Consider the following 5,558-nt stretch of genomic DNA (forward strand, 5'->3'; position numbering starts at 1 on the left):
CCTCCCCAGACTTTTAGGTTGGAAAAAAAAAAAACAAACTATAATATGATATATATATACACACACACGAAAATGTTCTGAAGAGGACGTCCGCACTGTTGCTAAAGTACGGACGTCGCCGCTGCAGCTCGGCTCGGGGTTCGACGGAGCGGCGGGGCTTGGCGGACGGACTGCAGGGGTTGGACGGAGCGGTCTGCAGTCGGTGGAGTCGCCGGCGAAGGGGGTTGTAGCTCGCTGCAGAAAACCTGCAGTTGCAGGTCAGGCTGCTGCCCAGAACCTGCAACCCTGACCTCCTCCGACCTCGAACGCTGCCCAGAACCGTCCGGGATGCCTCCGGCCTCCCTCCTGCAAGCCGCGCGCTGCCTGGAACGCCTCAGCTGCGTCGACGTCCGCACTTTAGCGAAGTGAGGAAGTCCTCTTCAGAACCAGACTCTATATATATATATTTTGTTTGTATGTATGTTTGTTTGATGAAGGCCACCCGAACTCCCGAATTATCAAAATTAAACTCCTCCCGAATTATCAAAATTAAACTCCTCTCTGGCTCTCTCATTCTCTTCGTCCATCACCATTCACAAACTCTCATTCTTTGTCTTCTTCTTCTTCTTCCCAAAAAAGCCTAAATTCCAGACTAAATTCAATAATTGAATACTTGAACTCTTAGGTTCTTATCGATCTCCTCGCTCCTGCACTCCCACACATGTGCATAATTGTACTAATTTTTTTTTTCAGCTTCGCTCAAAGAGTCACATGAATACATAGCTCACTCCATTTTTGGATCCTAGATCCGCCACTATACCTGCTAATGTTGCCATCGATCCATGCTTTTGTCTGGCTAGACACATTTCTTAGGGATAATGCTAGTTCTCCAATACCCCAATGAAAGATAGAATACTGGACTTTCTTAATATGTATTGTCTTCTTTTAACGAAAAAGATTTGGGAATGGGATACGAACAATGGCAATTGAATTTTGAAGCTTAATTTAGTGTGACGAGGTCTGCAAAACCTCCACAAGAACAGCTCCTCCTTTTTTCTTTTTTTTTTTGTGATCAAGTAAAGGTTAGAAATTCATAATTGAGAGCTATACCAATCGATAGTCCACATTAACAACAGTTTTTTAGTTTTCCAAAGTGTGGCAGTCATTTCACCTTCGGTTTGAGGGTGAGACCTTTCACTCTTTATTTAATTTATAGAAGAAAAAAAAACATAATCCATATCAAAAACAGTTCCGAAGCTCATTTCTGCTTATTATAGCTGATGAACAATTATCAGACGTTCATCTATGTGAATATTAGTGGGGGACTCAAACATGTACGGCTCCAAATCGGTCCCGTAGTAGCCATAGACGGAGCTTCAGAATGGGTTGGGCTATTGATGTGGGCTTTTTAACCAAGTGGAATTTTTTTTTTTCTGCATGTCGATAGGAACATCACCATCATCTTGGTTTTGTTTTCTTTATTTTTTGTCTATTTGGGCCAAGTCTTTGTTTGTATTCTATATGAGGCTGGTCTAGTATGGGCCTCGTGGGCATGTTGCCCATATGTCAATGCAATTTCTTTCTCGTTCAAAAAAAACAAGAAGAAAAAAAAAAGAAAAAAAGAGTGATGCATCATATTGGTTTCGTCAAATGCTAAAAATACATGGGATTCATAGCTATTTACACCCAATCAAGTTTATTATTTTAGGGGAAAAGTTCAGCCACTTCATTGAAATTTAGCAAGCAGTACAAAAACGACACACTCCTAAGGGGTCGACAGAAAGAAACGTTTCTCAGAGCACCCTAAAATCCTATTCTAAAAAATAATAAGAACCCAGCATAGCCCCAGTACAACCACCTTTTAGAAAGTCCATGCACTTTTATTCTAAAAGTGGAATAAATTGATCTAATGACTAGTCTTTTTACGACCTAAAAAATTTAAGCAATAATAGGAGCAAAATGCTTTTCATTTTTTGTACCAAAAATAATAGGAGCAAAATGTGACAACCCACCCTCCACTCCTCTAATTAAGGCAGCCCACACCCTAAAAGACCTAGGATCGAGCCCACCCAATCCCGACCTTGCTTAAGGCCCACAAACCAGAGTGAAGCCCAGATGACCCAAGCAAAGATTGCTAAGGACACCCCATAGGCTCCACCCCTCCTTTCCAGACCATCGCCGCCAACCCGCGCTGCCGTGGAGGAGAACCAGCCCGTCACATTAGGCATCACCAACCAGTTCTCCACTGAGCCAAAGTACACCCAATCAATTCTGATAAGAATGCCAAATCATCATTCCAATAATAATGTATATATGGTCAACAAGACTTGAAGAACAATTTTCAATTAACTCTTAAGTTCCAAGTAACCGTTAATATGATTCCTGCAATATATTGCTGTCAAAATTTGCTTCTCCCATGCACAAAAGAGTTGACAGAACTAATATATGCCCAATTTTCTTTTGAACTATACTGAGAACACGACCAATGAAATAGTACTTTCATACACAACTTCCTTTTAATTTTGGGGTTTTGTCCATTTACACCATTTTTAGAGATTTTTTTCCCACTTACCCCATTAAGATTTTTTAATTCTCTCTTACCCAAAACACTCTAAGGAGGTCTTCCCTAATACCCCATTAAGATTTTTTTTTTGTTTTTTAATTTTTTTTAATACCATTTTACCCTTACCCCTTTGTTACTTAGAGAGAGAGAAAAAAAATGGAAGAGAGATAAACCATGGGAGACTTCGCCGGAGCCCGGTCACCGGCCGCCGGAGTCCGGTCACCTGCCGCCGGAGTCCGGTCAACTTTCGCCGGAGTCCGGTCAACTTTCACCGGATTCCGGTCACCGGTCGCCGGATTCCGGTTACCGGCCGCCGGATTCCGGTCATCGGCTACCGGCCACCGGAATTTGCTGAAAATCTCACCGGAAAGTTTTTTTGCCCCCAATAGACGTCTATTGCCCCCCAATAGACGACTATCAGCCATGTATTGCCCCCCAATAGACGACTATCAGCCATGTATTGCCCCCCAATAGACGTCTATTGCCTCCCAATAGGACTTTCAGTTGCCAAAATGAGAACTAATCTCCCTAAATTTAGACAACTAAAACTTTGATTACAGAAAAAAAAACAAGGAGATTACATCAATTCAAAACGTCTATTGCCCCCCAATAGTCGTCTATTGCCCCCCAATAGAATTTTAGATAGCCAGAATAGGAACTAATCTTCGTAAAATTAGATAAATAAAACTTTGATTAAGCAAAAAAACGAGTAGATTACATCAATTCAAATGTCTATTGCTCCCCAATAGACGTATATTGCCCCCCAATAGACGTCTATTGGGGAGCAATATACTTCTATTTTTCCTGTTTTCTTTCCTTTTGGGCCTTCTGTTGCAAAACAGAAGTAGCACCATTTTGATTTGCCCCCCAAATAGGAGGACCAACAAAATTAGAAGTATGAAAACAAACGTAGAAAACAAATGAACCAAAACTGAATACAATGATAGAACAGTAGAACTAAGACTCACTTTGGTATAGGGATGGGCGTCCGGACCCGAAAGACCGAGGACCCGACCCGAACCGAGGAAAAAAGACCGATTCGGTTCGGTTTTAGAATAGAAATTTTCGGTTCGGTCTAAAGCCCGACCCGAATTCATGTAATCGGTTCGGTCTCGGGTTTCATATTTTTAGGGCCCGAAAGCCCGAACCGACCCGAATACTGTAGCAGTTGCCACATGTCAGTCCATGATTGGGTGTTATAATAATAAGTTAAATATTAAAAAAAATAATAAACAACCCTAAACTCCTAAAGGCCTCGGTCTCCTCCAGTCCACTAACTCAACCTCAGCCTCCCTCTCTTTGCTTGTCGATACTCGACCTCAGCCCCAAATTTCAGATCTTCATAAACCCAGATGAAATCTCCCTCTCACTCTCTCAGTCCCTCCCTCACCCTTCTCTGAGTTGTCTATCTCTCTCTCCTTCCATTACCAGCTCCTGCTCCAGTCTCGATCTCCGAATATCGAAATCCTCCTCCGCTCTCTCCGTCACGGAATCAAAACTGAAGGTCAAGGCTTGACCGTTACTTTTTCTCAACGTCTCTCTCTCTCTCTCTCTCTCTCTCTCTCTCTCTCTCTCTCTCTGTGATCAAAGCTTCTTTTTCTTCTTCTCTGCAATACCCAGGTATGTTTCTTCTATGTTATCCATTTTACTGATTCATTTGGAGTGTTTTGTTTCTGTGTTCTGTAGTTCATTTGGTAGAACAGTCTTACCAAAGCTGGGTTCTTTTTTCTTTTTCTTTTTTTAATCTGAGTTTCTTGAATATGGAAGCTGAAAAAAAAGAGTTGAAATTTAGAATTGTTATATAGAAATTGGGTAAAGCTTCTCTTTCTCGTCTCATCTCCACTGGGCTTTCATTATTCTGAATACTAACAAAATTCCCAATGTTCTTGGCTGCTGTAGGTTCAAAGCTTGTTCCGGTGGTTGGTCAATTTGTGTGCAGAAGCAAATAGCCGGTGCGACTCTTTATTCCGGTACGACCCTTTGTATGCACCCATAATCAATTGCTTATTTTCTGATTATCAATTGCCTGGGTTTAATTGGAATTCAAAGTTGGAGCATCTTCTTTCCTTTAATTTTTCTTTTGATTGGGAGATGGGCACGTAGCATCATGTTTCTTGTTTTGATTTGCATTTAAAACCGACTTGCTGCATACTTGCGGAAAGTCTTGACTTGCAGCTCCTTTTTGACAAGCTTTTATACAATTAAAGCTACTTGTCATTATCGACAGGTCTTGCTAGTTTCCTAGCAAAAAGTTATGTGTATGGGAGGCTCTTGAGCTAGTACTTTAGTAGGCAGTTATTGGCTTATTGCATAATCAGGATTTAATAGTTATGTTTTAGGTGTTTGGACTGATAGAAAAGGCTTGAAAGAATCCAAGTTCTCCTAATTGTTCAAGTTTGTGATGTTCTTAAACCTTCTTTGTGACTAAAATATAAAGAAAAGTACCCAGATCTTTTCCAAGTGTTTTTAGTCCTATAGGAGATTTTAATTATGTGTATGTTGGTACTGAAAATTTGATTTCTCTGCAGATTCTTTCCTCTTCTTTGTTTCTTTTGTTTGCACATGCAAACATTCTTCATGTTGGAGTGAGGCTGTTGAGTACTCCTCTGCTAATCAGGCTCAGAATATCCTTATGTATCTGGCAAGAAATACAGAAGACTTGATTATTGCAAATTGTGTTTATGTTTCTGTTGGACAATTTGGATTGTTTTCTGTTAACCAATGTATTCTGGACTCTTGAGTTTGTGTTGTAAACTGTAAACTGTGGCTAAACTTGATTATTGCAAATTGATTATAGTTATGTTAATGACTTTATTTCACAGCATTATAATTTGATATGCATTCCAGTCTTCCAGGTACCAAAACAGGCAAAACTGACAAAACAGGCATTTTGGGCCCGAAAAAGCCCGAAAACCGAACCGGCCCGAATCGGTTCGGTTTCTGTCGGTTTTCAGTTTACAAAAAACCCGAACCGGCCCGAACCGAAAGTTTCGGGTTCGGTCTCGGTCTCACCAAT

The 5,558-nt window shown here is 40.9% G+C and overlaps 1 long non-coding RNA gene across 1 annotated transcript; it reads left to right on the top strand.

Annotated features, from left to right (window-relative positions):
• The first annotated feature begins 3,830 nt into the window (after positions 1–3,830).
• Positions 3,831–5,312, top strand: LOC133713857 (uncharacterized). The gene is made up of 3 exons (XR_009848289.1): positions 3,831–4,162; positions 4,442–4,512; positions 5,071–5,312. It is a non-coding gene; the product is annotated as an uncharacterized LOC133713857 (long non-coding RNA).
• Positions 5,313–5,558: the final 246 nt, after the last annotated feature.

This window comes from Rosa rugosa, chromosome 6 (genome assembly GCF_958449725.1).
Source record: "Rosa rugosa chromosome 6, drRosRugo1.1, whole genome shotgun sequence".
NCBI classification, from domain to species: Eukaryota; Viridiplantae; Streptophyta; class Magnoliopsida; order Rosales; family Rosaceae; genus Rosa; species Rosa rugosa.